This window comes from Sapajus apella, unplaced genomic scaffold, assembly GCF_009761245.1.
Source record: "Sapajus apella isolate SASKATOON/1434 unplaced genomic scaffold, GSC_monkey_1.0 scaffold75, whole genome shotgun sequence".
NCBI lineage: Eukaryota > Metazoa > Chordata > Mammalia > Primates > Cebidae > Sapajus > Sapajus apella.
In genome coordinates, this window is record NW_022437015.1 from 1,380,107 (window position 1) to 1,403,075 (window position 22,969).

Here is a 22,969-nt window from a genome sequence, read left to right on the forward strand (position 1 = left end):
TGGGGCCCAAGAAATAACACACTTGGCCACACCTCAGGCAGTCATCTTAGCATTGGATGCCCTGATCAACAAATGGTCCTGGTCAGGCATAGCTCACACCTGTAATACAAGTACTTTGGGAGATAGAAGTGAAAGGATCCCTTGAGGCCAAGAGTTTGAGAGAAGTCTAGGCAACATATTGAGACCCTGTCTCTACAAAAAGAATAAAAATTAAAAAAAAAAAAATTAACCAGGCATGGAGGCACATACTGGTAGTCCTAGCTACTCAGGAGTCTGAGACAGAAGATAACTTGAGCCCAGAAGTTTGAGGTTACAGTGAGCTATGATCATGCCACTGTACTCCAGCCCAAGTGACTGTCTCTAAAAAACAAACACACACCCCAAAACAAATGGTTTCATCTTCATATTTATTATACACTATTAGGTAATTTCCTAAAAGCTGTTCCCCTTTTCAAGGTAAAGCTCTGAGAACCTCTTGCCTCATATATATCCAAAATATAAATCAAAATCACACATCTCCACATATACTAAGGTGACAATACAAGAGTTTGCTAGAGCACTTCTTTTTCCCTTCAGAGTTACAGACATTACTAATAGTAACCAAGACAAAAATTTCACTTATGAGAATATACCATGCTCTTGTGAAAGACATTCAACATTAAACATTCAGTAGAACTTTCACCTCTCTGATTGGTCTCAAATAACTGTTTTAACTGAAAGACATAATTGTGTGCTCAAATAACTCCTTTTAACATTTCAGTCCTGCAAGATACAAAAATTGCAAAAATTAGCCAGGCATGGTGTCACATGACTAATCTGAGCTACTTGGGAGGCTGAGGCACAAGAATCACTTGAACCTGGGAGATAGAGGTTGCAGTGAGCTGAAATCATGCCATTGCACTCCAGCCTGGGCAACAGAGGGAGGCTGTCTCAAAAAAAAAAAAAAAAAATTAAAAACAATTACTGTATGATCCAGCAATTCCACTTCTCAGTATGTATTCCAAAGAAATGAAAGCAGGGACTCAAGCAGTTATTTGTACATTCATGTTCATATCAGCATTATTCACAATACACAAAAGATGGTACCAACCCAGTGTACCTTGATTAATAAATAAACAATAAATAATTGATTAATAAACAAGACGCTGTATATAAATACAATGGAATATTATTCAGCCTTAAAGAGGGAGAAAATTTTGACACATGGATGAAACTTGAAGACATTATGCTAAGTGAAATATATCAATAACAAAAAGATAAATACTGTATACAGTTATATGAGGCACCTAGAGTAAATTCATAGAAACAAAAAGTAGAGGGGTGGTTTCTAGACTCTGAAAGGAGGGGGAAATGGGAGTTTTGTTTAATGGGTATAGGGTTTCAAATTTGCAAAATATTGGTTGCACCACAATGGAAATGTACTTAAAGCTACTGAACTGGAAACTTAAAAGTGGTTTTAAGATAGTAAATTTCGTATTATGTACATTTTGCCACAATTTTTAAAACGTAATTAATAAAGAAGTTATTATCTCCTCTGCTTCTTGATTTGACAGCCCAGTTTTCCAATTTTCTTAAACCTGGAAAAATACATTTATTTGGCATAGATACAGAGATACAAAAAATACAGCTAATGGCATCTCAGGATGGATGATCACAACCTGTGATCTCATCCATTAAGGCCCCCATACCAAATATCCAATATTATGCAAATTACCGATTCTATCCAGTCAAAAACTGGTAAATATTTTGCTATTATATATTTGGCTAATATGTTCTGTTCAGTGCCTATTTCAACAGCAACTCACCAAAGTTTGCTTTCCTCTCCAAAGGGACACAATACTCTTCTTCAGGCCACCCATGGGATACCTTAACAGCTTTGCCATTGCGCACAATCTTTGCAGCCTAACTGCTTTCACCTTTTATCTTTTAGCATTAAAATTAGGATCACAGGTATAACATCATCCTTCAAGGATATTTATTTGATACATTCATTTAGAATCTACAAGTTCAACATGTTTTAGTCCTTTTTGACTTCTGATGGCAACACATTCCTTATTTACAAATAGGAATAGGCTGCTCCACAAGGGAAGTGTCTGGGTTAGTTTTATAGGATATTTCTATAGGGAAGAGTTACATCAGGGCATGTATAGGAGAGGTTTTTCTAGTGTTTGTGCAGTGGCTCAATATGCTTCTTCATATATTGTACGTAGCATTAACCTTTAAATCACCCTTGGGCATGATTTTTAGCATTAAAATTAGGAAGGGTTAACTGTAGGTTGGGAGTCTAAGTCTATTTGTACATGCAGGTGCTCCAGGGAAGTCCCTAGCCCCCTGAAATAGAAACTTGCAGATAATTACTTGTTGAGTCTTTTGTTACTGATTGGTTGAGGGTTAGATAAGCTAGAGCTTGAGTGAGAGATTGTTATCCTTTTTATCCAGACCATATTAAAACAGGAAACCAACCAGCATGCCTGTCTCAAGAAGGAAGGTACCAAGCTCTTTTTAACAATGAGCTTACGCCCAAGGGAGATAACAAACCACTCACTAAGCCTCACGTGTAACACTGAGGGTCAAATTTCACCATGCGATTTGGATGGGATAAACATCCAAATTATTGCAGTCTCATATATAATGTATTTTTAAGTACATAGAGGTTACATATATAGAAAATCTAGAAGAGGTTACTACTATATGTACCTCTCTAAAAATTAATGGAGAGCATTATTTTCCCCAGAAGGATCTGACAAGTGTCAGTCAACTCCTTGAATCCGTAGAGAGGGGACCACTCATTCTACTGTGCCCTCTCCTACTCCACCTCCAGCTTTCCACCATGACCTGCCCTTCTCCAATCACTACTACAGCAATCACCCTTTTCCCTTGGTCACACACAAGTACTACTAATCTCTACATATACTTTACTAACTTACCAGTTCATAACCTGCAGCAGCATAACTGACTCTTTACTTTGTTAGATATAGTGAACTCCAAGTTTCTCTTCAAAGAATCAGTATGTCGGTATATTCAGCTCTCTTACTCTTTAATTCTCCATTTTGAAGTTTAACTTCCCTGTGGTTTCAGTAAATGACCTCTTCCACCAGTTCTAATCAGTAGTTCACATCTGTTCCCCCTGTCCAGTGCTCCATCCTGACTCATCTGGTCACCTGCTCCAGTCACCTGCTTTGACCCCTGGTTACCTGCTCTGACCTGCCCACAACCATCCTTCCTGCCAAACTACCCACCCCACCACTCCAGCTTGTACCCCTGCTCCCTTTAAAATAGCCAATAGGGTTAGTATGGTCTAACCCTAGACAGTAGAGGAACAACATAGCAGTAGGGGTAACCTCCATCAGGAATAAGTACCCCTTCCTCTCCCTTGTCCAGGTGTGCACTCACCATTGTTTCATCTGTGAGCTATAGAAGTAAACTGCCTTGCTGAGGAAATATTTGAGTGCTACTTATTTTGCAGCACTGACAATTTTACATATAATTTTACATATAACAATCTTGGTGGCCTGTATGGGGACCCCATTCCTTTCTGGGGGCAGTGTTTGGTTCTCTCTTTTGAGGAGGAGCACTCCTGCTGCCTCATTGCAGTGGCATCATGAGTGAGAAGTCAGGACCGAACTAGTGTGAGAAATAAGCCCATACTCTTAGAAAGGCAGAAAGAAACCGGCCAGCGACCTAAGGTAAAGGATCCTCACATACCGCAGCGACCATGCAAATCTGTGCACAGACCAAGGAAGGGAATGCCCAGGAGCCGGCTAAGTATTTCCTTGATGGTCAGGACATACCAAGGTAAGAGAAACAGGATGGGCAGTAAAGTATTCCTTGGCCGGGGTGTCTGTGGGGTTAAAAAAAAAAAAAAAAAAGGCAAGACACTTCTAGTAAGGGAAATTGAGCGTCACCCCAAAAGGTGAGACATTTCCAGTAAGGGAAATTGTGCCTTACCCCAAAAATGGGAAATACTCCAAGTAGGGTAAAGGGTAAAAAGGATAAAGCTAGCAACAATAATATTTCCCCCAATAATCCCCTACACCTAATGTTAAAATATTAGTAGAATAATGAAGGGACCAAAAACAAGAAAAGGCAGCTGCTGTCCCAGACACTTCTCCTATTCTTGTTTGTCCCCCTTCTTATAACCCTGCCTCTTGGGAATCATCCCAAGAGCCCATTCACTACCAGCCTGAGTACCCTTCCCTAAAAGGATTTCAATTCGAGATAGAACAATGTAAAAAAAAAAATTCAGAACTTCCCTTTCCCCTCTTCTCAGGGGAAAAAAGAGGTATAATTCGTAGAGCTGCTATGGGAGCCTAGGAATGTGAACACCATCCCCCTGCCCCCCGAGGCCAAAATGTTCCTATAGCATCTCAAAAATTTCCTACCCAAGACCCCCAGTGGGACAATAGCAACACAACCCACCAAGAAAACATGCAGGAAAATATGAGGGTCTAGGTCTTGAGGATCCTCTTGGACAGAGAATGTTAAAACTTCATTTTGTCACTAACAATTGGCCAAATATTAACAATAAGTTACAAAATAAATAAATAGAGAACTAGAAGGGTAAGCCTGTCAAAGACCTTCTAAGAGAGAGAAAAAAATACTAGAGGAGAGAGAAAGACTGACAGAGGGAAATGAGGAAGTCAGAGAGAGGGAGAGAGAGAGACAAAAAGAGAGAGAAAGGAAGAGATAGAAGTGGTAAAGAGAAAGCAGGGTACCCTATTCTTTTAAAAGCCATAGTAAATTTAAAACCTATAATTGATAATTGAAAGTCTTCTCCATGATGAGCTTCTTAAACCCTGTTGTTCCCAATCCTTATACTATTATAATCACCAGTAGTTTAAAAGATGCTTTCTGGGCTTGTCCATTGGCAGAGGACAGCCAGGACCTATTTGCCTTTGGGTGAAAAGACTCTCACTCCAGTCAAAAATAGCAATACCGATGGACAGTCTTACCCCAAGGGTTTACAGAGTCCCCAAATTTATTTAGTCAAATATTATCATTTAATTAGCAAAGGTAAATGGAAAGTGAAGCTTAAATGCATTGAAGGCATCATATTCTTGCCTCTGCCAGAGACTAAACAAGAACTTAGAAAATTTTAGGATTAGTCAGATACTGTCTAATCCTTATTATGCCTTAAAAACAAAGCCCTTATACAAAAACCTCATGCAAGACAGGCTAAACACCCCTCATTTGGCAATTACCAGAAATCCAACAGATGGGTCAGTTAAAACATCTATTCGTAACTGCCTCTGTCCTGACTTTGCCCTCATTAAGCAGACATTCCATCTTTTTGTCAGTGTAAACAAGGGCGTAGCCTTAAAAATACTTGCCCAAAGGCACAGAGGCCACTAACAGCGGGTAGCTTTCCTGTTGAAAATCGTTAACCTAGTGACCCGCAGATGGCCCAAATGCATTCAATCTGTAGTGGCAATTGCTTTGCTAACAAAAAATAAAATATAAAATGAAATAAAATAAAATAAAAACCTTAAAGTAAAACTAATTGTGAGCATACCTCACCAGGTCAGAACTATCCTAAGTAAAAAAAAAAAAAGGAAAGAAAAGACAAAAAGGTAGCTTACTGACTCAAAAATCCTAAAGGCTATTCTGTTAGAAAAATAATAAATAAGAATTAAACATTAACCACTAATAATTTCCTTAACCCAGCAGGTTTAAATGGTTTATCCCTGTTGATTAAGGAAAAAAGACACAATAGGTATTCAGTAATTAATAGTGAAACTCTTGTAGAAATAGAGTTAGGAAAATCTTATTTGGTAAATTCTTGTCCTAAAATAAATTAACTAGCTGTTTAAAGAAAAGGATGTTTACAAGTCAGAAAGTTGAAGATTGTCTGTGAAAATCATGAAAAATGTTACAAAAGTGAATTTATGCAAAAAGTGTTGTGTAGTTTAAAAGTAATTAGGCCTCCTGAATGTAAAACTATTGAATAAACAATTTATGTGCAAGGTGTGTAAGGAAATTAAAATATACTTTTGGTAAAATGATTATAAGGAGGCATAATTTTGTGGATTTCTACCTACATTTTTAAAAAGTAAAAAAAAAAAAAAATTGGTTTTGAAGCTTTAAGCAAGTTTTAAAATGTTAATTATAAAGGAAATTCTGTGTGTAAACATCTTGGCTAATGTTAAAGGGGTATCATCCAGTTTTTCTATGAACTCGTCATTAAAATAAAAGCACAACACTTAAAAAAATTTTTTTTAAAGCACTAACCTGTTCTTTGATAAAAATCATACAGGGTAAAAAGAGTCTATAAAAATCTTACCTTATGGTTGGACATTAAAATTGGATAAATATGTCTACCAGTTTTTATTAAAATTGAGTTTAATATTAATAGCACACTAATATAAAGTTGAAATTTGGCTTATCTCGTATAAAATAATACAGAAAGCATTGTCAAATATAAAATGATGTTTGACTTTCTTTAGTCTAAAAACTAATAAAAATAGACCAGAGCAGAACTGAAGGAAGGAGATAGAGACACAAAAAACCCTTCAAAAAATTAATAAATCCAAGAGCTGGTGTCTTGAAAAGGTCAACAAAATAGATAGACCACTAGCCAGACCAAAAAAAAAAAAAAAAAAAAAAAAGAAAAGAGAGAAGAATCAAATAGATGCAATAAAAAATGATAAAGAGGATATCACCACCAATTCCACAGAAATACAAACTACTATCAGATATTACTACAAACAATTCTATGCACATAAACTAGTAAATCTAGAAGAAATAGATAAATTCCTGGACAGTTACACCCTCTCAAGACTAAACCAGGAAGAAGTTGAATCCCTGAATAGACCAATAACAAGGTCTGAAGTAGCGGCAGCAATTAATAGCCTACCAATCAAAAAAAAGTCCAGGTCCAGACTGGTTCAGAGCTGAATTCTACTAGATGTACAAAGAGGAACTTGTATCATTCCTTCTGAAATCATTCCAAACAATATAAAAAGAAGGAATCCTCCCTAACTCATTTTATGAGACCAACATCATCCTGATACCAAAACCTGGCAGAGATACAACTAAAAAAAAAAAAAAAAAATCAGGCCAATATCCATGATGAACGCTGATGCAAAAATCTTCAATAAAATACTGGCAAACCGAATGCAACAGCACAGCAAAAACCTTATCCATCACGATCAAGTAGGCTTCATCCAGGGGACACAAGACTGGTTCAACATACGCAAATCTATAAATGTAATTCATCATCTAAACAGAACCTAAGACAAAAACCACATGATTTATCTCAATAGATGCAGAGAAGGCCTTAGACAAAATTCAACAGCCTCTATGCTAAAAATGCTTAATAAACTAGATATCAATGGAAAGCATCTCAAAATAATAAAAGCTATTTATGACAAACCCACAGACAATATCATACTGAATGGGCAAAAACTGAACGCATTCCCTTGGAAAATTGGCACTAGACAAGGGTGCCCTCTCTCACCATTCCTATTCAACATAGTATTGGAAGTTCTAGCCAGAGCAATCAGCAAGAAAGGTATTCAATTAGGAAAAGAGGAAGTCAAATTGTCTCTATTTGTAGACAACATGATTGTGTATTTAGAAGACCCCATCATCTCAGCCCAAAATCTCCTTAAGCTGATAAGCAACTTCAGCAAAGTCTCAGGATACAAAATCAATGTGCAAAAATCACAAGCATTCCTATACACTGGTAACAGAGAGCCAAATCATGAGCGAACTTCCATTCACAATTGCTACAAAGAGAATAAAATACTTAGTAATACAACTAACAAGGGATGTGAAGGACCTCTTCAAGGAGAACTACAAACCACTGCTCAAGGAAATAAAAGAGGACACAAACAGATGGAAAAACATTCCATGCTCATGGTTATGAAGAATCAATATTGTGAAAATGGTCATACTGCCCAAAGTGATTTACAGAAATGCAAATCAAAACCGCGTTGAGATACCATCTCACGCCAGTTAGAATGGCGATCATTAAAAAATCAGGAGACAGAAAGGTTAGGGTATTACTTTTTAAGCTGTCAATGGTGTCAAGACTTAACTTCTTTTAGTAAGTAACTTACTTAGTTGGAGACAGATAAAGGATCCCTTACATTTTTTCCTGTAAGGCCTAACTTGACATTGTTAACAAAGGAAACAGGGTCAGCCTTGAAAAATCGAAGAATTCATTATACCTAATAACTGACGTAAAAATCACTAGTTGTTCAACTTTTCCTAAACTCAAATCTATTTTTATAAACTAATGTAAATAATGTTTATATAATTTAACTGGTTTTCTTTTTAAAACTGGTAGACTAGACCTTCCTTAAACTTTTAGAAATAAAATGAAGGCTTAACCGGATTTGTGAGGATAAAACACATTCTCTTTAACTGTCCTCGAGCAAAGTAGATTAGTCATCATGTGTTTTTTGTGCCAATGTAAATTGTATTTTACCAAAGAAAAGTACATAAATTGCTTGGTCTTGCAGAAAAGTTCCCTTGAAAGAAACTTTCTAGTAAATAAAACTTCCCAAATTAAAAAAAAAAAAAAAAATCTGGAGACAACAGATGTTGGAGAGGATATGGAGAAATAGAAACACTTTTACACTGTTGGTGGGAGTGTAAATTTGTTCAACCATTGTGGAAGACAGTGTGGTGATTCCTCAAGGATCTAGAAATAGAAATACCATTTGACCCAGCAATCCCATTACTGGGTATATACCCAAAGGATTATAAATCAATCTATTGTGAAGACACATGCACACATATATTCATTGTGGCACTGTTTACAATAGCAAAGACTTGGAACCAACCCAAATGCCCATCAACATAGACTGGATTAAAAAAAAAAATGCGGCACATGTACACGATGGAATACTATGCAGCCATAAAAAAGGATGAGTTTATGTCCTTTACAGGGAGCTGGATGAATCTGGAAACAATCATTCTCAGCAAACTGACACAAGAAAAGAAAACCAAACACCACATATTCTCACTCGTAACTGGGTGTTGAACAATGAGAACACATGGACACAGGGAAGGGAACATCACACACTGGGATCTGTTTGGGGGTGGGGGGCTGGGAATGGAGGGCAGGGGGTGGGGATATTGGGGAGGGATAACATCAGGAGAAATACCTAATGTAGGTGACAGCCGGATGGAAGCAGCAAATCATCATGGCATTTGTATAACTATGTAACAACCCTGCAAGATCTGCACATGTACCCCAGAACTTTAAATAAAAATCTGAAATTAAAACCTAAAAAAAAATGGTGCTAAAGAGAATTCAGAAGGAAAATAGATATTCCCAGACCAGAGAGAAATGTTATCCAAATCCCTTATGAGGGGAATCTTCTTCCAGCTGCACCTAGGGACCCACTGGGGGCCCCAACCCATGTGTGACACAGTCCTCAGAGTTTATGGGTGCATAGGAATTTGTACCCTGGCCAAGTGGGTTACAGACAGTTTCTTAGTGTGTAAGAAAACTAATAAACAAACTATAAAAAAATTACCCCTCAGGGGAAGGAACCCAGGCTTAAAGCCATTCCAAAGTATCCAGGTTAATTACACAAAGATGCCTCCAATTGATCATCTAAAGTATTTATTGATTCAGATAGTAGGACTCATTTTACTGCACATGTCACTGGGAAATTAGCCCAGGTACTGTATATAAAATGAAAATATCATACTCCCTGACACCTATCTTCATTAGGGAAAGTCGGAAGGCTTATTACCTTGTTAAGAGTCTGAAGTGCTCCCCAAAAAGACATTCTACTATGATCTCCCTACATTTGAAACAAAAAAATGAGTTTATATGCTTGATTTATCTTCCACTTTCCCTTCCCTCAGAAGTAAAGGTCTTTTAGCGCAGGTGCCACCCCTGGAGTTTCCAGTACACCAGCATCAGCCTGGGGACCATGTCCTTGTCAAACGTTGGGAGGAAAGAAAAAGCTCAAACGGGTCTAGGAAGGACCTTGCCCAGTGTTCCTAACTACTGAGATGGCAGTCTGGACAGCAGAAAAAGGATGGACTCATCACACCCAAGTCAAAAAGGCACCCACCCCCCACCCCAGAGTCATGGGCCATAGTCCCAGGGGAAAACCCTACCAAACTAAAGCTAAGAAAAATTTAACTCTTTCATCTATTCTATTACTCTTTCTTCTTTTCTAGCTTTATTGCTGACCATCTAGTTATTAATGTAACAAAGTCAATTTTGCCTCAAGCTATTACATTTGATGGTTGCCTTGTTATACGCTGCGGGGACTTGCCAAGTCAAAGACAGCTCTCCACTGCAGAAAAATACCTCTATCCTACCTGGCTCTACTCAGGTTGGACATTAGTGAACTGGGACCATTTAGTCTGGGAAGATTTCAATGCAGATCCCAGTGTCAACTGTGAGACTTGCCCCTTCCATACAGAGCATTTATGCCATAGTTGGTCCAATGTTCTGTGGACCACTAAAGAGCAAGGGTGGACTGCCCAGATTAGCACTTGCAGTCTCTTAAGACCATATATTCATTTCACTAAAGGAGTTAACCCTCCCCACTGTCAGACACATTACCATCTCTGCTCCCCAGAGTTCTTCCCCTTCATTAAGCCATTTCTATGGTATAGGAGCAGAAGTCTCAGGGAAGGACCCCACAGAATCCTTTAAAATGTGCTTTATTGCCTCCTTACTTGCTGCACCCCATTTTCCCTCTCCTAAGTTCTCCACTAACCAAACCTTCTCTTGCTACCTACCCAAGGATAAAACCAAAGTAGTTTATTATAGAGGTTAAAAATTTTAAACAAACTATAGCAATTGAAACATGGCATCGGGATGCAAATTCTTGGCTGGACTGGATTATATATTCCGTTCACACGCTAAACAAGTGTGACAGTTACACTTGGTTGACAAGCAGACCAGAGACAAGATTGTCCCCTTTCCACTTGGGTAGTCCTCTCATGGACTGGGCATGATCTGTATGGTAGCTCTCTTCTGGAACCCCACAGCCTAGGGTGATGAGTCACGCAAGACTCTTTCACTGTTGTTCCCTGAGGTTAAGAGCTCTGTGGGTCAGCCTCTGAGGGACATTCGGTCTTCAGCCTCCAATGTTAACTTTACCTCATGCCTTTTACAGCAAGCGGAAAGGTTGACATTCCTTGAAGACTTAACAGGGTGCACTAAAACCAAGCCTTTTCAAGAGCTTACCAATCAATCTACCCTTGTTCACCCCCAGGCAAATGTGTGGTAATATTGCAAGGGACTATTGCTGGGTACTCTGCCAAGTAATTAGAGCAGCACCCAGGCTTTAGTCTAGTTGGCCATCCCTTTCACCCTAGCATTCTGTCAACATGTTAAAAAAGAAAAAGGATTTTTTTTTTTTTAAAGTGCCTTACATGGGTCCTTTAACCCCCATGTTTATATAAACACTATTGGAGTTACCAAAAGAATTTGAAACCCAAGATCAAACAGCTGCAGGATTTAAATAATCATAGGTAACAATTAATAAAAATGTAAATTAAATAAATTACATGTATTATGATCAGCAACTGTTTATTAATTGCACAAAAGATGCTGTCAAAGGGATAGCAGAACAACTAAGCCAAGACATGTTAAGGAAGTTTGAAGAGGAAAAAAAAACTTTAAAAATTCAAGATAGGGGATTGTTAGATACAGTGAATGCCAAGTTTCTCATCAAAGAATCAGTATGTCAGTATGTTCAACTCTCTTATTCTTTAATTCTCCATTTTAAAGTTTAACTTCCTTGTCGTTTCAGTAAACAACTTCTTCCACCAGTTCTAATCAGTAGTTCATATCTGTACCCCCAGGAGTCCCTGCTCCATCCTCACTCATATTGGTCATCTGTTCCAGTTACCTGCTTTGGCCCCTAGTTACCTGCTCTGACCTCCACACAACCATCCTTCCCACCAAACTACCCAACCCGCCACTCCGGCTTGTACCCCCGCTCCCTTTAAAATAGCCAATAGAGTTAGTTTTGTCTAACCCTAGTCAATAGGGGAATGACACAGCAGTAGGGGCAACCTCCATCAGGAATAAGTACCCCTTCCCCTCCCTTGTCCAGGTATGCACTTGCCATTGTTCCATCTGTGAGCTATAGAAGTAAATTGCCTTGCTGAGGAAATATTCAAGTGCTAACTTCTTTTGTGGCACCAAAAATTTTATATATAACAACTTTGACCCAGGTGTACACCAAAATTCTGCCATTTATATATATGTGTGTGTGTGTGTGTGTGTGTGTGTGTCTACATCTGTCATACACATATTTATATGTGTATATGTGATATGCATACACATGAATATGTATATATAAATATATATACCACACATATATATATACTTTAACACAGTTTACAACTCCAACAAGATATTGCTAGAGATCTCAGAAATTTCAGATCTTTTTTTTTTTGTGAATGCCATATAAATGAGAATGTTAATCATGGGCCAGCCTATAAAGACTCTTATATTTAATACCTCTACTTGCATTCCTCTTTTTTTAGTCCCATTATAAAATGTTTTCTATGCTGTCTGGGAAAACATATGTTCTACTATATAGGCTTCTCTGTTATTATCCCAATATGTTTTTAATATGATATCAAAGTATCACAGAGCCAATTATATTCAATTGCATTAATCACATCTTTAATTTTCTATATTCTGATGCTTTGACATCTTGAGGCTGTGCTGACCTTGGAGGGATTGCTCCTTTCAGGGTTAGCCAATTTCTAGAGATAGTAAATAATTGGATTATGAAAGTGTTTTTCATATGCAAACCAACCACTCCAGAGCCCATATCTTCAATCACCTCCTTTATTGGCATTTCAGGCACAGGGTCACTATTTACATGCCCAAATCAGCCCAGGTTTGGATATCAGACAACTAGGAAAAGCCCCTTAGCCATAGAGCCTGCTAAAATTATTCAAACTAGTTAATTCTAAACTTGCTTACTTTGACTTGCCCATTCCTTCCCTTGGAAACCACAATAAAGCCTCTTGCTCACACTCTTCCCTTGCCTTCTGCCTCCTGACTGACCCCGGTGCTTTCCCAGGCGACCTCCAATGGTGTGGCATGCCTCTTCTTGTGACCTGTGAATATAATAGTCTTTTCAATGACAGTGATTTCCTGACTTGTTGAACTTATCCACTTAAATAATAGTAAAAGCTACATTTTAAAACACCACCCTGGCAGGGGACAGTGGCTTACGCCTATAATCCCAGCACTTTGGGAGGCTGAGGTGGGCAGATCACCTGAGGTCAGGAGTTCAAAACCAGCCTGAACAACATGAAGAAACACCATCTCTACTAAAAATACAAAACTAGTTGCGTGTGGTGGCACATGCCTATAATCCCAGCTATTCAGGAGGCTGAGGCAGGAGAATTGCTTGAACTCAGGAGATGAAGTTTGCAGTGAGCTGAGATCACACCATTGCACTCCGGCCTGAACAACAAGAGTGAAACTCCATCTCAAAACAAAAAACAAACATTACCCCAAACAGACAAAAGCTCTGTGGGGCAATTTATTTGAGAGCTGATCCCAAGAGTAGAAATGAAGTATATAGTAGTATTTTCAAAAGGAAGGAAAGCCAGTACAAGGAATAATTCCATATTTAAGTTATCATGCAACTAATAACATGTATGATCTTGGGGGCCTTCTGAGTTGCATTATGAAATGTATCTTAGAACTGTCTAGTCGAAGGACATAAGAGGGCAGGATTTAGCCAGTATCTCTCATTCCCTTATTAGTCAAGATAATCCCACGTGACTTAATTCCACCACACATCCCATTTGCACATGCCTGACTGTCCAATGGTCTGTAATTTGTTCCATGATTTGGCATCAGAGAAGGCCCTGTGCAAGAAGTAAGATATACACACTGCATTGGGCCAATGCAAGGCCCTGTCAGATTATGCTTGCCTAGAACTGATCACCACAGCAGTGACTGAATTAAGAGAAGACATGATTTGACAAGCACACAAGCTGTAGCCAAAGCATCTTACACATATTTGTTTTGCAGTTTGTTTTGTCTTAAATCTCTTTAACTCTCTAAGTTCCCCCTCATTCTCTTATTTTTTTACTCTTTGTAAATTATTTGTTGAAGAAATATGGTCAACTATTATATAGACTTTTCCAGAGTCTGGATTTTGCTGATTGAGTTTTAATAATGCCATTAACATGTTCCCCTGGCTCTATGTTTCTTACAAAATATAAGCTAGGCATGGTGACACACACCTCTAGTCCAAGCTACTCATGAAACAAAGGCAAACAAACTGCTTTAGACCAGGAATTCAAGACTGCAGTGTGCTATGATCACCTGTGAACAGTCACTGCATTCCAGCCTAGGACACACACTGAGACCCCATCCATAAAAAACTTTAAAAGTACAGATGTTTGTTTAACTTGAGGTACAGTTTGTATAGGAAGTTAAAATAAATGTTTATCTCTTTGCCTTTTCTAAAATAAGCTTTTCAAACAATGTTTGTTCTCTATCATCTTCCAAAGGAAATTTATTAATTTGCGAGGGCTGTCATAACAAAGTACCACAGATGCGTTAGCTTTAAACAACATAAATTTATTTTCTCACAGTTATGGAGGCTAGAAGCCTGAAATCAAGTTGTCAGCAGAGTTAGTTCCTCCTGAGGGGCCATCTGGGAAGAATTTTCAGGCTTATGGATGGCCATTTTCTCCCTGTGCCTTCACACTATCTTCCCTCTGTTCCTCAAAACTCTACCAGCAGCTACATACTACTCAATTCAAAAGGTACTTCCATATTTTTAAAGCAGCACCCCACATTCCAGCCCAAAATCTTATATAAATGTCATCTAAATCAGGTATGAGTGACTTGAGGTATGATTCATCCAGAGGCAAAATTCCTCTCCATCTGAAAACCTGTAAAACCAGACAAGTTATCAGCTTTAAAAATACAATAGCAGAAAAGGCATAGGATAGAAATTCCTATTTCAAAAAGAAAAAGTGAGAAAAAAAGGATCATGGATTGCGAGCAAATTCAAACCTGAACAGGGAAAATTCCACGAGATTTTAAGTCTCAAGAATAAATTTCTTTGGCTCAGTGTTCTGTCCTCTGAGCCCAGGTGGCTACCCACCACAGCCTAGAAAACAGACCCACACCCTCTGGTGCTCACAAGCAGATGCCTGGCTAGATAAAATCTGGAGCATACAGCCTCATTCCCTGGGCCTGTGCCTCTGGGATTCAAGGTGGAAGTGACAGACCTGCTGACATCTGATCCACCTTTGGGTTATTCTTCTCTTTTCTTGAAGGATAACACATTTACAGCTGGATAGCTTTATTGGTCCATTATGTAGAATTCCAGAAGTCCAACAGCCTTCCTTCATTTTATCTTATCTCTGTCACCTTCAGTCCAAGCTAGCAGTATTCATTCCCAAATCAAGTTTGGTTCCTTTTTACTTAACAATTCCTTCCTCAAATTAACTCTCTTCTCTCACATTTTACTATAAAGCAGCAAAAAGAAGCCAGGTCAGGTCTTTGACACTTGGCTTAGGAATCTCCTCAGCTAAATATCCATTCATCACTTACAAATTCTACTTTCCAAAACACTGGAACACAATTTGTCCAAGTTCTTTGCTGCTTTATAACAAGAATAACCTTTCTTCCCTTTTCCAATAACATGCTCCTCATTTCTATTTGAGACCACAGCAGAAGAAACTTAAACATTCATATTTTTACCATCTAGTGTTCATGATGATATATGTATTCCATAAGATGACAGAAGCTTTCTCTCTTTACAGTTCTTTTCTTTCCGAGCCTTCACTAAAATCATTTTAACGTTCATATTTCTACCAATAGTCACTTCAAAGGAATAAAGGCTTCTACTAACATGAATCTCATTTTATTTTAATTACCATTTTAAAAAATTAACTTTTAAATACTGTCACATTCAGATTCTGAGGGTTAGGACTACAACATATGGACTTTTTTGGTGACAGAGTTTCACTGTGTTGCTCAGGTTAGTGTGTAGTGGCTATTCACAGGCATGATTATAACTCACTACAGCCTTGAACCTCTGGACTTTAGCTATCCTCCTGCTTCAGCCTTCTGAGTAACTGGGACTACAGGCATGTGCCACTGAGCCAAGCTTCAGCGGGAAACACAATTCAACCAACAGGAACATTACCTTTTTTGCAAATATCAGTATGAAATCTTTGTGTGAGACATATTTTATGCTTACAGTTCATTGCAGTTATGATTTTTATTGGTGCTCAGATTATCCCATATTTGTCCCATGAGATTTTCATCAAATTGACTTCTGAGTCTCTTTGGCATGATCCAATGGCCTTTGCTACTTTTTCTGTGTTGTTTTGTTTTGAGATGCAGTCTTACTCTGTTGCCCAGGCTGGAGTGCAGTGGTGGAGTCTTGGGTCACTACAACTTCCGCCTCCAGGGTTCAAGCAATTCTCCTGCCTAAGCCTCCCTAGTAGCTGGGATTACAGGTGCCCACCACCATGCCTGGCTAATTTTTGTATTTTTAGTAGTGATGGGGATTCTCCATGTTGGCCAAACTGGTCTCGAACTCCTGCCCTCAAGTGATCCACCAACCTAGGTCTCCCAAAATGCTGAGATTATAGGCATGAGCCACTGTGCCCTGCCTGATACTTTCCTTGTATTATTTTTTTTAAAAATGTGAGAGGAGATTTTCTTTCCTCTTCTCCAAAAGGGGAGAAAATTGAAACTGAGTGGATCATGATGGAAAGAGGGGAAGTCCAGGGGTACAGAAAGTCCCTGGGTGAAGGCAGAGGCTAACATGGGATTCGGAGCAACTGTGGGCATCGGTCTGACCATCTTTGTGCTGTCTGTCATCACTATCTTCATCTGCTTCACCTGCTCTTGCTGCTGCCTGTACAAGATGTGCCGCCAGCCATGTCAGGTTGTCACCACCGTCACATTTACCACTGTGGTGCATGCCCCTTACACTCAGTCTCCAAGTGTGCTGCCCAGCTACCCTTGACCAAGCTACAAGGGCTACCACCCCATTCCCCCCGGCCAGGGATGCCAGCAGCACCCTACCCAACGCAGCACCCACCACTTTACCTGGTCCAGCCCATGGGACTGCCGGTCTACCACGAGATCCTGGCTGGAGGAGCAGCCGTGCCCTACCCCGCTAGTCAGCCTCCTTACAACCCAGCCTACATAAATGCCCCAAAGGTGGCCCCCTGAGCATGCCACAGCATCTCTCCTTCCACTCAGTTATGTTCTGCGTGTGTGAGTGGTATGCAGGCACGGTTCCTTACACCCCATGTGTGCTGTGTGTGTCCTGCCTATATATGTGGCTTCCTCTGATGCTGACAAGATGGAGAACGATCCTTGCCTGAGTGGGCTGGGACCAGACTTCGTTCTCTTCCTCACCTGAACTTATGCTTCCTAAAATCTCAACCCGAACTCAAAGAATGGGGCGAGGGGAAAGCACCCTGCGAGGTGGCCCCTAAGAGGTGGGGGTCTCTCCAAGGCACATCTGGAGTTCTTTTCCAGCTTACCCTAGGGTAACCAAGTGTGGCCTATCACACCAGGATGGCGCAGCTTTCAGTGAGTATGATGCAGGTGTGTCGTGGTTTCGGCAGCACAGCCAGCTGCTGCTCAATGCCATGGCTTGTCCCCAGAGCTGGGTGTACCCTTTGCAGAGTCAGGGCCCTGATGCAGGTGAAGTTTGGGATCTGATCAGGTTGGGCTTTGATCCTTTGGGCTGGCCGGGTGCGGTGGCTCAAGCCTGTAATCCCAGCACTTTGGGAGGCCGAGGCGGGTGGATCACGAGGTCAAGAGATCGAGACCATCCTGGTCAACACGGTGAAACCCCGTCTCCACTAAAAATACAAAACGTTAGCTGGGCATGGTGGCACGTACCTGTAATCCCAGCTACTGAGGAGGTTGAGGCAGGAGAATTGCCTGAACCCGGGAGGCGGAGGTCACAGTGAGCCGAGATCGCGCCATTGCACTCCAGCCTGGGTAACAAGAGTGAAACTCCATCTCAAAAAAAAACAAAACAAAACACTTAAATTGATCCTTTGGGCTGAGGTACCATTGCTCCCTGGAGGCTGTGTCATGCCCATTGGGGGTCAGGCAGCCTTCCGATGCCAGAACACCTCAGGCAGACACCTACTCACCTGATAGCTGTCTGCCTGGACGGTCCCTGTCCCTGTATCCTCTCTGGGACCACCTGGAGGGCCACATCCACACACAGCCTAGTGCCCACAGGGAGCTCTTCTGCCCTTGCTGGCCTGCCCTTCCCGCAGGTGAGCACGATGGCCTTTCCACCAGAACACTCAGGTCTATTCACTGCAGTGTTTTCATTTTATTTTAATCAAATATTTTGCCTGTTTTTGGTTTTAAAATGTGATAGTTGATGTGAGACTGAAACATCAGTAAATTGGCCCAGAGGAGAGGGATAACCTGACAACTGTGAGTCCCTGCTTTCCCTGATACTAGCCTCATGGAATATGCAACTCCTAAACCCCAGTCCAGTGTGTTCTGGCAGTAGGGACACCTGGGCCAAGAGGCCATCTGGGCCAAAGGTGGGGTGTGGGGCCCTGGATGGCAGCTGTGGTCCAGATATTAATACCTCAGTGTTCCCCATCCGTCTGTTACTGTTTCACCAGAGCTGTCTTAGCTTCATATCTCTTGTGTTTCTGAGAGTCTAGGGTCTGCACCCTTGTTTATAATAAATGCAATCTTTTGGGAAAAGAATTTTGTGGGCACATGGTAGAGGTATGTATTTGTTGAATACATGAGATGTGATACAGGCAGGCATTGTGAAATAAGCCCATCATGGAGAATAAAATATCCATCCCCTCAAGCATTTATCCATTGAGTTACAAACGATCCAATTACAACTTTTTTTTTGAGATGGAGTCTTGCTCGTTGCCCAGGCTGGAGTGCAGTGGCACGATTTCAGCTCACTGAAACCTCCACCTCCCAGGTTCAGCGATCCTCCTGTTTCAGCCCTCCAGTAGCTAGGATTACAGGCAGGCACCACCATGCCCAGCTAATTTTTTTTTTTTTTTTTTAGTAGAGATGGGATTTTGCCATGTTGGCCAGGCTGGTCTTGAACTCCTGACCTCAGGAGATCCACCAGCCTCCCAAAGTGCTGGGATTACAGGTGTGAGCCACCATGCCCAGCCCCAATTACACTCTTCAAGTTGTTTTAAAATGTACAATTATTATTGACTATAGTCATCCTGATGTGCTATCAAACAGTAATTCTTATTCATCCTTTCTAATTATAACTTGTACCCATAAAACATCCCCATGTCCCCCACATGCCCCCACTACCCTTCCCAGCCTCTGGTAACCATTCTTCTACTTTTTATCTCCATGAGTTCAATTGTTTTGATTTTTAGATCCCACAAATAAATGAGAACATGAAATGTTTGTCTTTCTGTGCCTGGCTTATTTCACTTAACATAATGACCATGTTGTTGTGAATGACCGGATCTCATTCTTTTTTATGGCTGAAGAGTACTCCATTTTATATATGAACCACATGTTCTTTTTCTTTTTTTTTTTTTCAATACAGAGTCTTGCTCTGTCACCAGACTGGAGTGCAGAGGCATGATCTTGGCTCACTGCAACCTCTGCCTCCCAAGTTCAAGTGATTCTCCTGCCTCAGCCTCCTAAGTAGCTGGGACTAGAGGCACACACCACCACACCCAGCTAATTTTTGTATTTTTAGTAGAGGCGGGGTTTCACCATGTTGTCCAGGATGGGGATCCATCTCTTGACTTTGTGATCCACTTGCCTTGACCTCCCAAAGTGCTGGGATTACAGATGTCAGCCACCATGCCTGGCTAGTACCACATATTCTTTACCCATTCATCTGTTGATGAACACTTAGGTTGCTTCCAAATCTTAGCTATTGTAAACACTGCTGCAACAAACATAGGCATGCAGATGTCTCTTTGATATATGGATTTCCTTTCTTTTGGGTATATACCAAGCAGTGGGATTGCTGGATCATATGATAGTTCAATCTTTTTTTTGTTTTCTGAATAACCTGAAAACTGTTCTCCATTGTGGTTGTACTAATTTACATTCCCACCAAAGAGTGCACACATCCCAGCCAGCATTTGTTATTACCTGACTTTTGGATACAAGCCATTTTAACTGGGGTGAAATGATCTTGTTGTAGTTTTGATTTGTATTTCTTTAATGATCAATGATGTTGAGCACATTTTCATATGCCTGTTTGCAATATGTATGTCTTCTTTTGAGAAATGCCTATTCAAATATTTTGCCCATTTTTTGATTTGAATTTCTAGATTTTCTTCAATAGAGTTCTTTGAGCTCCTTATAAATTCTGGTTATTAATCCCTTGTCAGATGGGTAGTTTGCAAATATCTTCTCCCATTCTTTGGGGGTATCTATTCATTTGGTTGATTGTAACCTTTGCTGTGCAGAAGCTTTTTAAATTGACATAATTTCATTTGTCCATTTTTGCTTTGGTTGCTTGTGCTTGTGAGGTGTTTATAAAGACTGTGTTTTCCCCAGTGCACGTTCTTGGCACCTTTGTCAAAAATGAGTTCATTGTTGGTGTGTGGATTTGTTTCTGGGTTGTCTATACTGTTCCATTTGTCTGTGTGTTTGCTTTTATGTCAGTACCATGCTGCTTTGGTTACAATAGCTCTGTAGTATGATTTAAAGTCAGGTAATGTGATTCCTCCAGCTTTGTTCTTTTTGCTTAGGATAGCTTTGGCTATTCTGGGTCTTGTGGTTCTGTACAAATTTTAAGATATTTCTGTGAAGAATGTCATTGGTATTTTTATAGGGATTACAGTGAATCTGTAGATTGCTTTGGATAGTATGGACATTTTAACAATATTCATTATTTCAATACATGAACATAGAATATTTTTCCATTTTTTGGTAATCTCATCAATCTTATTCATCAGTGTTTTATAGTTTTCATTTTAGAGATATTTAACTTCTTTGGTTAATTCCTAGGTATTTAATTTTATGTGTGGCTATTGTAAATCAGATTACTTTTTAATATCTTTTTCAGATTGTTCACTGTTGGCATATAGAAACACTACTGATGCCCAGGAGTTGGCCATGAGTGTGTTCTGGTGTCAGCAGAATAACAATGCCTGGGAGTTCACCACAACCATAGTCTTCTGTGGTCCCATCGAGCTACAGACAGAAAGGAGCAATGGCAAGAAACTAGTGCTGAGCAGTTTTCACATGGTGCTGGAAGACATGCTGCTTTTCCCTGAGGGCAGAAGACAGCCTGATGACAGTGATACAATCAATGACATCTCTGTGCCAAGAGTGACCCACTGTGTGGCATAGGCTGATCATTTCACACAGAACCCCTGGATCCTGGAAGACAGGTCCTGGTCTGGGTAGACTTGGAGTGGAAGTTTGACCACATGCAGCAGCATTCACGGCAGCATCTCATCACAGTAGTTGCTGATCATCTGTTTGAGTTAAAGACAACATCTTGGCAGTTAGAGAGATCTCGGGGTGTGATGGAGCTGGAAAGTCCCTCTGTGAATGCAGAGAAAATAACTGCCACCGAGCAGAGTGGAATAAAAATATCAGAGATCAGCTGCTCATGAAAGTACAAAAACTGAGGCTGAGGTGGAGCAGGTGAGAGGCTGGGGTCTGCCAGATGATCATACCAGGCCCATTGGAATTGTTACCATCAAGGGTGTTGATTCCAACATGTGCTGTGGGGTGTACATGAGCAATCTCCATGACCTTCTGGTGATTAAGATTGTAGACACTGAGAAGAGGAAAAGGAATAAAATCAACCTGGTATTTCTCTCTGGGAAGCAGATGCTGAAGTGGATGGAGAGAAGTCATGGAACTGAAAAAGCACTGAATCACTCTGCTTAAGTGTGGAGCAGAGGGATCACATGCAATGAGATTGGGTCAGAGGATTCCTTCTTGTTCTTAACCATGGGTGATGAGAAAGGTGCTGGGCTCTTTTTACTGGCAGGGCTACCTGAGACAATGGAGATCCTGGGGCCCAGGATGGATAAGGTCATAGAAGGCAAAGGAGCAGGGAAGAAAGGCTGCTTTCAGGGCAAGGTCACCAAGATGAACCAGTGGGTAGAGGTGCTGGTGCTTCTCCAGAACTACATCAGCACAAAGAGTGCTAATGAGTGAGGGCCCAGGGTACCTACCTCCTGTTACCATAGAAGAAGGGGTATTTTGGAAAATTAAATAGCTTGACTAAAAAAAAAAAAATGCTACTGATTTTTTTATGTTGATTTTCTATCCCGTAATTTTACAGAATTTGTTTATCGGTTCTAACAGTTTTTAGTGGCGTCTTCAGGTTTTCCAACTATAAGATCACATCATCTGCAAACAAGGGTAACTTGACTCCTTCCTTTGCAATTTGGAAGCCATTTACATCTTTGTCTTGACTGACTGCTCTTACTAAGACTTCCAGTAGTATGTTGAATAACAGTGGTGACAGTGGGCATCCTGGTTGTATTCCAGATCTTAGAGGAAAGGCTTTCAGTACTTCCTTATTCAGTATGATACAAGCTGTGGGTCTGTTGCACATGTCTTTTACTATGCTGAGGTATCTTCCTCCTATCCCCAGTTTTTTGAGGGTTTTTATCATGAAAGTGTGTTGAATTTTATCAAATGCTTTTTCAGCATCCATTGAAATGATCATAAAGTTTTCATCCTTCATTGTGTGATATTGATGTATTGCATTGATTGATTTGTGTATGTTGAACCACTTTGCATCTCAGGAATAAATCTTACTTGGTCATGATGAATGACTTTTCTAATGTATTGTTGAATTCAGTTTGCTAGTATTTTGTTGAGGATTTTTGTATTAATGTTCATCAGAGATATTGGCCTGTATTTTTCTTGCTCGTCTTTTTAATTTTTTTAATGTGTCTTTGCCTGGTTTTGGTATCAGGTAATTCTGGCCTCATAGAATGGATTTTGAAGTATTCCCTCCTTTATTTTCCAGAATAGTTTGAGTAGGATTGATCTTAGTTCCCTAAACGT

General features: G+C 40.1%; 2 pseudogenes; both read left to right on the forward strand.

Annotated features, from left to right (window-relative positions):
- Positions 1–16,754: 16,754 nt before the first annotated feature.
- Positions 16,755–17,685, forward strand: LOC116532226 (annotated as a pseudogene).
- A 3,302-nt stretch (positions 17,686–20,987) lies between these two features.
- Positions 20,988–22,720, forward strand: LOC116532225 (annotated as a pseudogene).
- Positions 22,721–22,969: the final 249 nt, after the last annotated feature.